General features: G+C 39.3%; 1 protein-coding gene across 5 annotated transcripts in view; it reads left to right on the top strand.

The window, feature by feature from the left end:
- foxp1b (forkhead box P1b) overlaps positions 1-15,457 on the top strand; it is a 175,265-nt gene that overhangs the window by 23,854 nt on the left and 135,954 nt on the right. For 3 of the 5 annotated variants that reach the window (XM_037975527.1, XM_037975522.1, XM_037975523.1), the window contains exon 3: positions 1,802-1,864. The exons of the other annotated variants lie outside the window; for them this stretch is intronic. The gene's annotated coding sequence lies outside the window, so the exon portion shown is untranslated. The remainder of the gene's footprint in view (positions 1-1,801; positions 1,865-15,457) is intronic. 5 annotated transcript variants of the gene reach the window in all.

Genomic DNA, 15,457 nt, shown 5'->3' with positions numbered 1-15,457 from the left:
AGTGTTAGATGTCTTGGGCACTGATGCCCTCTTTTTAGAGGGGCACAGCGACACAACCGCACAGCCATAAATCCCTGGTGACAGGGGCTCTCTATTAGGATCCACATATTTCTGAGTGTAATGGCAGGCATGCGAGTGAGTAATCAGAAGGGTCTTATCTGAGGCTGATGGGAGGCCGAGGAATGTGGACAGACTGTTGAAACAACGGCTAAACTAATGGGGTTAGTTGAATTCCAAACTGGTGAATTATGAGGAGCTGGGACGGCGCGCCTGTGGTTTGTTGTGTCTGGTTGCAGAGCTGCACAGCTTAACTTGAAAGCAGAGTTATAGATTTAGTTGTTGACACACTTTTTTTTTTTTTTTTTTAATGGAGCGAGCCAATTAGCTGGGAGCTGAATTGTTGTGCTACGCTGCTACGAACACTACCACATTAAACAGCAAAGTTGTATGCACATATCTCATGGGGCAACGCGCCACACATGCAGCCATGACTCCTGTGACAAGGGCGAAACCAGAAGCCATCAATTCCTCTGCCTCTTTTGCATGATCTGAATTGTATAAGGAAGTCATTAGCATCTCTCCACTTGTTTATCTGGCCACAGATGAATGCCTCTGAGTTTTAACGTCAGCTTGTTTGTCGAGCTCGTCTCAGACATTTTGTAATGATATGCACTGCATCATTTATGTACAAAAAAACCCCTGTCATATTCAAGATATCAGGTTATTATTAAAGTAAAAATCACAACGCTTAATGAGTTCCTTTTTTAATCAAACATTTATTGACTTTGTTTACTCTTTTTCTGGCTAAAATTCTCCAAAGTGCATTTTTTTAAATTTCTGGGCCACACCTGAATATTCAACTGTTTTTACATCCGTTCACTCGATAAGTGTTGGGTTTTTTTTATTAGTTCTGGTTCATTATTTTTCAAAAAAATTTAAATGATTCCACAAAAAAACCTATCTCAAAGGAGGTTTCATACAGAAAATTAAGAAAATGTCAAGTGTTTCCAGTCATCAGAACCCAAAACGTTTACGACCAGGCATAAACCAGACAGCCGCACTGTGATTCATCATGAGAAAAACCAGTGAACGCAACTAAAGTGTGCATCGATGCAGACGTGTCGACTTGTCTGAATGGTTATAGATCTTCAGATTAACCTTCTGTAAAAGTGAATGAGCTGTTGCACATGCGCAGTGTTGTTTTCAAAAAAAAAAAACCCTGGGAACTGTGTTGGAAAAAAAGATCAGATAATACCTTTGTGTCATTTACAGTAAAATATAATCAAAATATGTATTTTAGTTATTTGGTTCTAAGTCAAATGTGGGCAAAACATAATTTAGAGCTCAAACTAGTATAGTTTTTTGGGACAGCGATAGTTTATTTATTAATATAACTTTATGAGCTGCGAATCCTGTAGTTAGTTATAACATATATGCAGTTCATTCTGCATCTGTGTGTATTTCAAGTGTCACAAATTATAATGAAACCACACTGACATTTTTCATTCTGTGTCTTCACCTGCTCACAAATGAAAGAAATCTAACTTTATATGCATGTAGGGCAGGAGATTCCAGAAGGAATGAGTGTGTCATACCTTAGTGAACGCTTGTGGGTGAATAAGATCACGTTTTCTTTTACCAGTTCTTATGTCATTTCTGTACGTGTGGGCTCAGCAAACCAGGGTAGGGGCTTTCCCCACCTTTCACTTCCTGTTTGTAATTGTCGTGTCTCCTTCTGTTTCTCTCTCTCTCTCTCTCTGTGTGTGTTTCCTACACAAAACCTCCCTGGTCCTGCCCTCAGGACTGTGAGCTGAACTCTGACTGGAAGAATGAAGTGCCACCCTACTCTGCACAAGTGATCAGGGTACGTGCCATCACTCCAAGTGATCGTTTTTATTGCGTCTAGTCAAGTGCGTGCTTCAGCCTGTGAAGTTTCTGAACCTTTTTTTTTGTTCAAATTGTGGTTCTAAAAAGCGATAGTGAAACAAGCTGAAATTAAATAAACCGAAGGGTTGTATTTGTGTCGGCTCGCCAACAAGCAGATATTTCGCAGCAGTTTACGAAGGTTCTCAGGCTGCTCTTATGTGTAACTGTTTTTAGATTTGGCAAGTCAGCACAGACAACAAGAGCTGCCTGTAAACTTGGACGTCCCAAGTTGTTAGAATGGTGTCTTAACGTAATTCTTGTAATATAATCGTTACTGTCAGAAGGCAGCATACTGTACCTGAAACAATTGACCATTTAGCTGAATATCTTCTTTTTGTTGTTTGGTTTGCAAACAGATACTTTACAAAACAACAACTTCAAGAACTGACTGCCTTCAGCATCTTAATGTTGATGGATTCTTGAGACCGTTGTTCAGAGAAAACCTGATGATTTAAACTGTTTGTCCTACTCTGACACTTTATCAATCATATGGTCACTAAACTCTTTTTATTGCATGGTGTATTTTATAGACTTCTATTGACTAGATTTAAAAAATCAGACGGCACAGTTTACATCGCAATAGCTAAATACCACATAAAATGACTTAGGTATTTGTCTTGCAAAACTCACCTAGTGTGTATTCACAGTGCTACTACACTCCCACTTTTTCTTTGTATTTCTGAGCAGCACAATGAGGCACAGACGTGCTTGCAGTAGCTTTGTATTGCCGGCCATTTAATAACTTTATCCACCTTAAAGTTGGAGGCTAGAATAGGACAAACCCTTAGTTTTGTTCCCTTATTTTAGTCCCTGTTTGCAGAAAAGCTCCGTGCCGGTGAACTAACTTTCCCAGAACTGGTTTACATGTAAACAGAGGAAATCACTGAAGACATGGTTAAGCTATGTCCATGTAAATTAACAAACATTTTAAGTAATAACTGAATCTGCCACAGACAATGAGGGACATCATAGTACATAATAAAAGAAACCAAAATTGTTTTATTTGTCAAAATTTTACAACTTTTCATGATATCTTCAAATGCATTTTGTTAACATAGAAACAAAATACATTTAAATGTCTTTTCTGTTTGTTTTTTTTTTGTTTAGTTTTAAAGTATTTTTGTTTTGTTAAAAATAAAAATATCACAAATAAAAGCTGCATTTTCATTTGTTAAGTTTAGACTTATTGTATTTTTCCCCTCACTAAATTAAATGAATAAACACATTTTTATCTGTGGGATAAAAATTAGTGATTTTCACTCTGAAACAGATACCCAAATAAAAGTAGATTTCTTTTAGATAATAACAAAATACTGAATACATCGCTTAGCTTGATCTTATTTACAGTTTTAGTTTTTTATGAGAAAAATAATAGGTTTATTATACATACAGGCAATTTTATTGTCAGGAATATTTAACTGTAACAAATGATTTTGATTGATGTAAAAAAAACTTTTTTTCTATGTTGTAAAAATCAAGATATTATCAGAATCTGTAATAATAATAATAATAATTACTGCAAAATTGCATCATTAGTTATTTTGAGTTTGACTCTCCTTTTTATTTATTTTTAATACTTCTAATCCAGGTATGATTTGTAAACTCATATTTATTTCCTTCATTTAAAAAAATGTCTCTATGCAAACAAAGAACAGAATTTTTAACAAAATAAAGCTGAAGTTCTCCTACCTCATCGCTACATTACCCACCCATCAAAATACAAAGAAAGAACGTTCTAAACAAGGTTAGAGATTCCCTCCAAATAATTGAAGCTCATGTTTTGACATTTACAATTTCCCTCACAATAATTAACCTTTTCTGCACATGACTGGAGTTTAATGGATCAGGACAGAGTGAGCCAGACGTTGATAAACCAGTAACAACGGCTCTGATGCTGTTGGGGTTACTAGTGCATGCACAGTGCACAAATCATAGTTGGACATGCATGTAGTAGATTAAACATCAGCCTAAACTAAAAGCATTTTAGAAATCTCAATTTTTCTTCCCCAAAATTCTAGCTGTGTGTGGATGAGAGGTTCAAACGCACAAATGTTTTGCAAAATATCCGTGTTAACGTTGAAAGACCTTTAGTTGCCTCCTGTCCCTCTGCTCACCTCTGTCTGCCCCGAGAGTCCTGATTGGCTGAACACTTTCCGCACTATAGTCTGGCTGCTTGCCAGCCATGCTGCCAGTGGCTGCTATGCCCCCTGATCAGGAGAGAATGTGACATTTGTGCAGAGGTAATGGAATCTGCGTGCAATTAAATCTCTGACTGTGAAGAAGAGTCTATCTCCTCCCCGCTCCCTCCATCTCCTGCCATTCCCAGCAGCAGGGGGGGTCAGGCTCGATGATGAAACCGCCCCAGCAGGACCCTATCTTCACTCTGTTTCCCAATCTCTGTGTCAGGTTGTGTTTTTTAACTTTGTTGCTCTAGCCATGCCCCTATGTGGTTATTAATTACAGAAAATGTCTATTAGAGAGATCTTGAACTGTTGTATAGGACACAGGTTTAGGGGATCAACGATACACATGCAGGAGTACTTTCTGCTGCAGGTGACAGTCTTTTTAGTTATGAAGGTTGTCAATTTGCTAAGGTTGTTATGTACTGTACTTTGAACAAGAAAGCAAGATGGAAAGAAGAAGAAGCAGAAGAAGCAGAATCATGCATGGATGAGAAAAGGGTCACAGCCCTCTGCTCTTTTTTTCTCTGCTGCCCAGCTACTACACTTAACGCCTCATTTGCGGGCTTTGTGGCCAATGGCTCGAGTCTGGGATCAGTTGCCATAAAAGGCAGCTTTTTCCTCTCTGCTGATGGGGCACTCGCTTGTGGTTTAATACCAGACCTTTTGTACTGGCGGTCTCATATCTAATGGATATGCATATCCCCTTCAGGAGTGCTCATAAACATAAAAAAAACTCCTCTGCTGCCATTGTATTTGTTGGGGCTGGCTGAGAGGGACAGAGACATGCCATGTAAGCATTTCCCTTGAACTTGTGTAGGAGTAGTTCCTATCTGTGTTCCTTCTCCATACTGAGTGGACGGAGGTGCAGGATATCCAGGTCAAGGTTTGTCTAAGTCCTCCCTTTTTTTTTGTGAACATTTTCAAGTCCATTCCTTTCTCTTGATCAGCCACTGGACAGATTATCGAGTCTTGTTGCTCCAGTTCATTTGAGCAATGAAAATGTGTTCTTGATTTTTCTCAATCTGCTGCGAAATGTCAAACCTAGCTTTAATGGAACGGCTTTTGTCACATTTAACATTCAGCTTTCCTGTCAGAAGTGCGAGAAGGGAGTGTTGTTTCAGAAAATATGAAGGTCACTGTTTTTCTCCTTTTTTCTGCAGCCAAGTGTTAATTTGAACTAACAATCAAATGAACTCCCACGTTTCCTGCTGTGCTGTGGGTTGTAATAAACAAACTGCTGCTTTTCTTTTAATTCACAAACTTCCTGCTAAACAAATACAGCACCGTGCTTCTGTCGGAGATGGCTTTGTTGTGTTTTGTGATAAAAAAGAACAAGGCTTTGCTTGAGGAAGGAGAGAAAAAGAGGCTTATTCCATTAGTGTCGTTCGAATGGGGAATTAGATCAGGCTGACAGATAGATGTGGAAAATTGTTTTAATTGTATAATTATCTCTGGTTAGCCACTTGTGCGGAAAAGTGCTGTGATGTGGGTGAAGGCCAGGGAAGAGCACATTTTGGCCTTTTTGTGCTTATTTTGTCTTTGCACAGGAAATGAACAACAATCGGGGGTCCTGAGGATAAAACATAAACACACCCAAATGCGCAGACACTCACACTCCCCCTGGGCAGGCTCAGACGTGCTCAGTGAGATGCTGCCCTTTAAAGTAATGTGTTAGGCCAGTGAGTCTCCTCCTCAGGCAGAGACTAGAAGCCTGTAACTGTCTGATTAAGATGATACAGCTCAACACAAATGCAACCACAATGCAGAAAACAGCTTGCGAAACACTGCTAATGTCCTGAAAAGAGCGAGGATACTCAGATTTGGACTTTGCTCGATTACGTGCAGCTGATTTCCGACCAGATGGGTGGGAAATATTTCTGATTTGAAGATGCGTGAGCACGAGCCAATAAAGAACTGCGGCCGTTGATGCCAAGTACTTTTAGGATGTTGGTTTCATACTGGAAACTCAGATTAAAAAGAAAAGGCTACATTTCTGCAATCCCATTTCTCCCAACGTCACACGTCATGGAATCTTGGTGCTCTGGTTGTTAGACGTCATTTTGGATAATGATGTTTGCAAGTAAGGTGGCTCTGAGGGGTCAGGTTTCAGAGGACATTTGCAAGTCTGACTTGTGGGCTCTTTCCTCTGCTTCTGCTGTTTTTGGCCGTTTAGTTTCGCTCTGCAGTGGAAAACACAGAGGTCTTAGTAAACAACGGTTTGCTTTGTGGGGTAGAAAAACAAAGAGATATTCCACTGTTTGTGCCTTTATCTTGTGCTTCTTTTTTTGTTTGTTTCCTAACTTTGTCCTCTTTGTGATAAACTTGTTATTGTCTCCTTTTTACAAGTGAAAAAAATCTGAAGCTGTCTTCTGAAAAGCCACAGAAACGTAACATGAATCAGCCTGTCTCCATTAAGTAGCTTGAAGCTAATGGACTAGGTTGCATCGTGCTGCCACAGGGTGGTATAGGTTATGTTGCTTATGCTTGTAGTTTAGTAGAAGAATTAGCAGGAACAGAACTAACAGGAAGCAAACCTTCAGGAGGAACGACTCCAGTGGAGAGCCACAAGAGAACAAGATCTTCTCCAGCAATTACTTTCTTCTTCCTTTGAAAGATTTGGGATATTGGACAGTTTCTGAGAAGCCATTTGTCGGGTGTATAACTTTACGTGAGTTGGTTCGGACAGTGAAACAGCTGGTGAGTGAAAATGTCAGGTCAGACGAGATGTAAAAACTTTTTGTGCATCAGTAGAAATATTTAGAAACTTTTTTTATTTTATTTTTTTTAACCAATTTTACCTATTACCATGGACGAAAAAAGATTGACTATAATTGATATAGATTATATTTAGACTGCATTACTGCTATTCCCATTGCTAAGTCCTAAAAACTGTGAGATTGTGTAAAATGTAAATACTATTTACTTTTTATCTGTGACTGTAGCACAATATTAGCATAAAATGTACAGTGAAATCACTTTAGGAGGAGCCTAAAATGCTTCACTTTTGATTATATTAAAAGAAACTCAGATTTTAATGAGTGGGGATTCTGCTGTATTTAGTGTAAGGTTTTACTCATAGTGAATTATTTGGTAAGAAAAAAAAATCATAATTATCTTTTTCTGTCATAAATGTAGTTTTGTTTCTTTATAGCAAGGTGCTAAAAAATCTTCAACACTCACCTTGGAAATGCTTGAAAAGTGCTAGATTTTGTTATTGGGAAAGTTGTCAGAAATAGAGTTTATCAGGGAGAACGTTTAACCCTCCTGAAACCCTCAAAAGAGACAGAGATGAAGAGAGGCAGAGAAGCCCGTGTAACTTCAGGTCAATTTGATCTGAAGGCCATGGGAGGGGTAAGCAGTAAAGTACTTATATTGTTGCAGGTCTATCAAGAGGCTTTAGCAGTGTTTCCTTTAGTTTGTCCATCAACAATAGTATTATTTCAGTCAGAAAATTATTTAATTTTAAATGAACTTTATATTAGTTATACATTGTATAAAATTCCTTCAAAAGTAATGCCAATGTTCTTTTTTCACAACCCCAATTATGAAAAAGTTGGCACATTGCATCAAATATAAATAAAAACAGAACGCAATGATTTGCAAACCTCGTAAACCCATATTTTATTCACAATGGAACATGGAAAACATATTAAAAGTTTAAAGTAAGAAATTGTACAATTCCTAAAAAAAAAAGTAATTTAAAATTTGTTGGCAGCAACACATCTAAAAAATGTTGGGACAGAGGAAACGGAAGGCTTTAAAAGTAAGTGGTATGAATAATAAAGAAGAATAAAAGTGGTATTTTATTACTAATTTGGTTAATTGGCAAGAGGTCAGTAAGAGGACTGGGTATAAAAAGAACAGTTTAGAAAGGCTGAGTCTGTCAGAAGTAAAGATGGGCAGAGGTTCATCAATCTGCGGAAAAAAAATGTGTCCAAAATAGTGGAACAATTTCTGAATAATGTTCCTCAATGGAAATTTGGGAAGACTTTGAATGTCCCACCATCTACAGTTCATAATATCATCAAAGGAAGTTAAGAATGTGGAGAAATCTGAAAGTCAATATTGGATGTCTGTGATCTTCAGGCCCTCAGGGTCCGCTGCAATAAAACAGGTTTGATTCTGTTGTGGACATCACTGCATGGGCTCAGGAACGCTTCCACAAATAATTGTCTGTAAACACAGTTCCCTGTACCATCCACAAATACTGCTTAAAGCTCTATCGTGCAAAGAAGGAGCCATCCAGGAATGCCACTGTCTTCTCTGGACCAAAACTCACTTCAAACAGACTTAGGCAAAGTGGAAAACTGTTCTGTGGTCAGACAAATTCAATTCATTTTGGAAACTACAGATGCCATGTCCTCTGCACTAAAGAGGAGAGGGACCATCCAGCCTGTTATTAGCACACAGTTCAAACAGCTGCCTCTCTGATGGTATGGGGGTGCATTAGTGCCTATGGTATGGGCAGCTTACACATTCCAGAAAATGGTACAATGTCTTAGTTTAAACATTTCATATGTTTACTATATTCCATTGTAAATATATAATATGGGTTTATGAGATTTGCAAATCATTTCATTCTGTTTGTATTTACCTTTTACACAACATCCTAACTTTTTCAGAATACTAGTTGTAAATCTATTGGTTGTTTTGATATTGTTAGTACCCATCTGGTCTTTATAAGCATTCAAGTGCCAATAGAGCCCATGCAGCTCTGAAGGCTGGACAAGGGTGGACAACAAGCTGCACTTGGAGGTTTGTTGTGAAGCACTGTGTTAGTGACTCACAGTCCAGGCTCAAACTTAGAACTGTGTGTTTCAAAGGTCTCATCCAGCCTTTGCTCGAGAATAATATTTACACGATCAACTACAAGTACTAACTCTATGCTAAATGCACATAGCTGTATGCAGTACACGGCAAGTTGCCGTCTATCCTTTCAGAGTAAACCGTCTTGATGTCACTAGCCAGGCTTTATAAGGAGTATGGATGCGGCTCAGTCAAACAGATTAGTTACTTCATGACTTTTTGAGGCAAACACTGAGTCAGTAACTGCGTATAATTTTCATCTCAGCTCTTTCAGGTGAAATAAAACAGTACAAGATGTGCTGGAGAATAGGGAGCCTGGATGCCCTCACTCTTGAAATTAAAAACAGAAAAAGAATTTGCTTAAATTGTATTAACACTTTTTCCTTCTGTTCCTGGCTGTGTAGCTCCTTATAATCCGGTCATTTTCTTATCACAACAAGCAGGCCTTTAAGACTCAGTCAAATAATAGAAATTTACACACTGCAGCAAACCAATGAGCTTCCTACAGCACAAAGCATTTTATAGACTGTGAGCTTGTCACGTCTTAGTTGTTACCTTCGTCATGCTTTGTTGTTCAGTCGCATCTCCTGTTATAATACACAGGGGATTAGCAGGTAACAAGGCAGCAGTGCTCCTTTGAGGATGTTGCGCGTGGCTTTTAACATCTCACACAATACAACATAAAGGGGGGAGCTACCGCCAAATGGTGATTTCCCAGCTACACAGGGAGCCTCCTCCAGGATAATGTGGTAATGAAAGGTGACAGGAAGGACTCAGGGTCTGGAACGAAGCCGGGGCAGCTGGTCAGAGCAGGAGAATAGGAAGTTGTGTGCAACCGGGCTAAAGTGCAGCGAGAAGCAAATTAAAGCTCATATCTGCCATCTCCCTTGCCTCCCTGCACTTTCCTGTTTGGACTTGAAGGTGATTGGGAGCCAAGGCGGTGACAGTTGACGGAAGCTGCACGCAGGAGAGAGTATTTATTTACAGTGAGACGCAGCGATGCTTGTTCAGGATGCGGTTTCACGCAGGATGTGCCCCCCCACCACCACCAAACACACACACACACGCACCTCCTCCCATCTTTCTCATCTCCACCCTCACACTACAATCCCCAGGTTTGATCAAGAATGGGAAGTTGGTTATTGAGGAGGAGGGCTTGTCCTGCTGCAGGCGGCCAGTATTGTGTAAAAGGCTGGGTCTGACTACAGCCAGCAGAGACCTCACTCAGCATGCCTTCCTGCCTGTTTTAGAAGGTGGTACCAAGACAACACAGGTCACTGAGAAAATGGAGTGTGAGGCACTCCGATTGTCTTTAGTTGTTTTTAAAACAAAAAAAAGAACCAAAGTTAAGCGTTTAAATAGAAATGAGAACGTGCAAATCCCAGCAATCATGTTCTAAATGTTGATTGTATTACAGTTATCATTGCAGTTTACATGAACTTGTCCATTTAAAATCCACCTGTACAGCATGCATTTATACCAGCCAAGAATAACGATCCAAAGACTGTCAATTTATTATGTCAGTCAGACAAAACTCAACATGTTTTAGTTTTTCTGCTTCCCTAAGGCCTGCCTTCCATGGCTTTTTATCTGGTGAGATATCAGATGGTACAGTAAGGGGTATGTTGAGAAGGTGAGCCGTTTTGATCTCTGCTCCGAGGCTGTCATGTCAGCATTAATCTGCCAAAAGTTTCAAAGGCAACTTTTACAATCTGCCTCACAGCCCCGCTATAAGGACAGCAGCGTCTAAACTCTGGAGAAACTGCCACATAAAGAGCACATCTGTTAAAGTCGAAATTGTAAAACAGCCCCCACATGTCCAGGCAGTGTTAAGTTAATAACACATCTAAAGTACAACTCATAACAATCCCTGCAGCAGTAAAAGGAAGGATTCTAATATTTTTAAACTGCTCATATCTTTCACCTGTTGTACCTTCAGATTTCTTTTTACTTTCAGAACCAGTGTGAGCTATATTTCAGAAGAGCAAAGTGCCTACCAGAATAGGCGTAATGCACTGTATAGCGAACAAGCACTGTTTTCACTGTAAATTTTATGGCTGTAATGGGCAGTTGAGTGAATGTTTAGTCGATTTTACAATTATTGTTGAGCTTGCTTCAGCATGCCATTCACAAAGCAGATACAGTGATAATTCAAAATATAGTTATAGGCTACGTGTTCCTCGTGGTGTTTCAGACTAGATTCTTTACAAAGAATGACTCAAATTGACTTTAATTCAGTTTATACTCTTATCCTCCATAAAATCACTAGGAAGAATTTGAAAGTGAGAGTTAGTCAGTATTTAGGTTTAGGAATCATAATCCAATACAGGAAGTACTTTTAACAGTGCTATTAACATCTGGTAGTGAGGCAGTCAGAGCATTGGGTATCATCCCACATTTTTGTCAGCTATGTCAGAATGAAGAAGTGTGGGTCATTCAGTCAATGCTCCGATCTGTGCGTTTAGATTAGAGCTGCACAATATATTGAAAATTTATCATTATCGCAACATCAGTGAGCGCAATTTCAATATCGCAATGGACTATTTAGACTGCAATAAATCATCAGCCATTAACTTTCAGTACCATCATTCATGTTCTGCTAATAATATATTTGGTCAATCCAAGCGACTCATCCTTGATGGGTTTGCCACAAATAATACTGTCAATGCAATGTTAAACAATAACATCATGCATCGCAGGTTTATCTTAAATTGTGCAGCCGTAGCTTGGAGTGAAATAATTTGCCCATGCCCTTCTTCCTTCTTCAGCCGTTTCTCTTCTTGACGGGTCACTTCTGTCAGGGGACAGGCTTTAGCTGTGGAGCTGACAGAAACAGCACACGAGGGAGGGAGGCACTCACAAGCGACTTAAATTTCAGCACTGATTTGAAGTTTGTTAAAAGGTGTCTGGTAAATAACCTGAGGGAAAACAACTGTGCAGCGATGCAGGGAGCCAGGTACGTCACTCCTCCAGTCTGAAAAAGCCATGACGAGCAGACGTTGTTGAGGGGAGTGGAGACAAGTACAAAAAGAGCGAACGCTCAGGGTTTTTTTTAGCATATGTTGTGGTGACAGTAGATGTTACACTATTATAAATTACATGCTGAACTTTGTGGTGCTGCCAGAGCACTTGTGACTTTCTTAGAAACTGATTTTGGGGAGAATTTCCCAACGACATAGACTTTTGGATTGTTACGGCTTCTCATTAACTCAACATACAGCAGCATTTTGTAAAATTTAACATATTTGTATATAAAACAAACTTGTGCATTTGCATATACGATAGCAAAGCAGTTTTTAACCAAACACCATCTCAACCCTTTTACATATATACTGCAGCCTTTTTTTTTTGTAAAAAAACAAGAATTTTGGCAGCAAAAACATTATTTTATTGATCAGGTTGAAAATGTACACAGACAAGGGAGCCAGCACATTAAACTTGGAAAAGTGTCTTTCAGCAGATGTAAAACATCAGCAAATAAACTAAAGTTTATGTGTAATGTAAACTTTACTTAGTTAACAGAGATAGCATTGAGTACTGGGGTGACTAATAGCAATGATTACTCTTTAATGTGACTGATTCTAACTTAAACATGTTCTATACTCTGTAAGAATCGAGAAAATTGTACGCTCAAAGCTGATTTGTACTACGTGAGAAGTGAAGAAATCTGTTCGCAGTCACAGGGTTGTAAGATGTTCTTTTTTCGCATCAACATTTTATACTCCATGAGAACTGCAACCAGAACTCCTGGGAAGCCCCTCCCATCTCCCACAACGCCAGAACGGGTTTCTTCCCGCCGGGGTCTCCGCTCTTCTGTCCTTGTCAGATTTCTGCTTCCCTTACTGTGACCAGCCATTTTTATTGTACTAATTGAGACAGTAAACCCTGTTTGGCATTTGCAGATTTGTCACGAAGAGACAGCCACCATTCCCGACAGACAGTGCACAATGACGAGTGAACGTAGGGAACGGGTTTCTACGCTGCCTGGGCAAGGCATACTTTCTCCCGGCCAGCACAGCCACCGATAGCTGCCTGTGTCTCTGTGCGGTCTCCTTGGTGCACAATAATTAGGATATCTCCTTCCAAGAGTCCTTCACCATTTGATTATCTTTGTAAGATTTGCTGGAACAGTTGTAATGATTACTGTATTTTCTAACAGCCTTGGCCAGCTGCTTCTCAGTGGAGCAGCAAAACGACTCTTCACACATGCCCACAGCAAAGTTCTGACCAATCGCACATCAGTTGACACGTATCCTGGGAGACAAAGTTTTGCCCAGACATTGTATTGAGAAGGTGTCGTCGAAGCTCCTAGGAGAACAAAATGACACAATTTTATTCGCACAGCCGTGTGAACAAGAGCCGATTTCTTTACGTCTTGAGTATAAATCCACCTTTACCCAAGAACACACTTTGTTTATGGACATGTTTAATGCAGTTCTTCAGTGCAGTTCTCATAGGGACCTTTCACATTTCCGCTTTTCTGCATTAACCACACCCACTTCCAATTTCTGACACAATAGTTGTCAGACACCACATGAGAAAAATGTTCTACCTAGATCAGGGGTGGGCTATCCTGATCCTCGAGGGCCACTAACCTGCTTGTTTTACTTGTTTCTCTGCTCCAACACACCTAATTCAGTGGTTAAATCACCTCTTCATGTTCTGCAGAAGACCGTTAATCACCCATTGATTCAAACCAGGTGTGTTGGAGCAGAGAAACAAGTAAAACATGCAGGATGGTGGCCCTGGAGGACCAGGATTGCCCACCCCTGGCCTAGATGATGTGTCAAGAAAAAGCTGCAAGAACTCCCAAGCCAGGGCTGAGAGGGAAAAAAATAAACATCCTTTTCTTGCGGCCCTGGGAGAGAACAGTTTTCTCATTTCTTGTGGAGCATTTAGCAGCTTTTACATAACACACCATTTGTAAGAATAATTTCTCTGGTGTTCATAAACATATATATTAATAACAACTTTGGTTATACTTTATGATGTTATAAAAAAATGATATTATTAAACTAAATGTTTGTATTACTCATGTCTATTAAAGAATACATCTGACAGCAAACAAAAATTGTACTTTAGTGAATACAGGAATATATTTAAATCACAGACAAAAGGTATTTGTTAAAGTTAATATTAGGAAATGAAACTATCAAAATGTTAGCCTGATTAAAAGATGTATTTGAAAACGTTTTTTTTAATTACTTTAATAGGAAAATCATTTGAAAACACAGTTTTATGATTTTTGATGATTTTAATACAGAATATTTAACGTCAAACACAATGTTCAACAAATGATTATGACAGATCATGACTTATAGTTTTTGTTTGAGGCACTCTGCGTTTCCATCTACCTGTCTTATTAAGAGTGCTGTCAGAGAGTGAGAGACACATGTGCTCTGTTACTATGGCGGCCCTTATGTGCCATAGTAACAGCATTGGCACCTTAAAACCTTTTAAATATTTTTTGTTTTAGTTTTTACCTGAAGTTTAATTACACTCAGAAACTTTTATACACTGTTAACAAACACAAGTGGGTATCGCGGGCACCGACGACACCATGTTTTTTACCACTAAACAGGGAACAAACTTCAAAATGTATATCATTTCTCATCTTTCTTCTTTTGCTTGTCTTTAATTGACTGTAGCAAATTTGTCAGCGTGAACTGGGAGAGATTTGCTGTTTACTGAGATAGACAATGCTCCCTGTAAGTTGGGTCTTGGCCTAATTGATGTTTTGGAAGATGAGCTCAATTGGATGAGTCATTAGGCCTATTACCAGAGTTTTATTAAAAGCCCCCCACCCAAAAAGAAAAAAAAAAAAAAATAATAATAAAATGGCCTTGGAATATTTCCCTCCTAGAATAACAGGCGGTTGGATTGGTAAAAGGAAGATAATATATGTGTGAGATTGATCAGTGAGTGGCGACCCCATTATCTCCTGAGATGTTAATTACACTGTGCTCAGCTTGCATGTCAAAAGGCAGATAATTGAAGAAGGTAAAAGATGTGCCACACTTTATTTATGTTCTCACTTGCTGGTAGAAGATTTGCTCTTTCTTATGTCCTTTTTTCTCCTCATCCATCTCTCGCTTTCTTTGTCCACAGCCTATTTATCGGTGGCTAGCAGCACATTATCATAGTTGTTCATTTTTCAGAGTTATTATTCTCTGTCATCACTCTGCTGCATCTTCTGCATCCGCTGCTCTGCGCAGAGCCCTTGCAAATCCTCGAAAGGATAAGTGAATCTGTAAATAAAATTCATTATGTTTAAGGGGTGTAAAAGTGGCTGTGAGACGTTCGTTTTTGCACACATCTTTCGTAGTCCACTAGACACTTGGCTCAAAACTCCTGTAAGCTCCTCCCTCCTGCAGCGTTAAAATGGGTTTCCTACCACTGGCTTCTCATCTCTCCTGTATTTGTACAGAATTTTGCTTCCCTTACCCCTCAAAGACATGTTTATTAAGCCGCCTGTGTCTCTGCGCGGTCATTTTAACTTCCTAGCTTTGTAAGTTTTGCTGGAGCAGTCGTAAAGACGGCTG

This window comes from Kryptolebias marmoratus, linkage group LG4 (genome assembly GCF_001649575.2).
Source record: "Kryptolebias marmoratus isolate JLee-2015 linkage group LG4, ASM164957v2, whole genome shotgun sequence".
NCBI lineage: Eukaryota > Metazoa > Chordata > Actinopteri > Cyprinodontiformes > Rivulidae > Kryptolebias > Kryptolebias marmoratus.
Note: the sequence above shows the minus strand (reverse complement) of the source record. Positions and strands in the feature narration are given on the sequence as shown.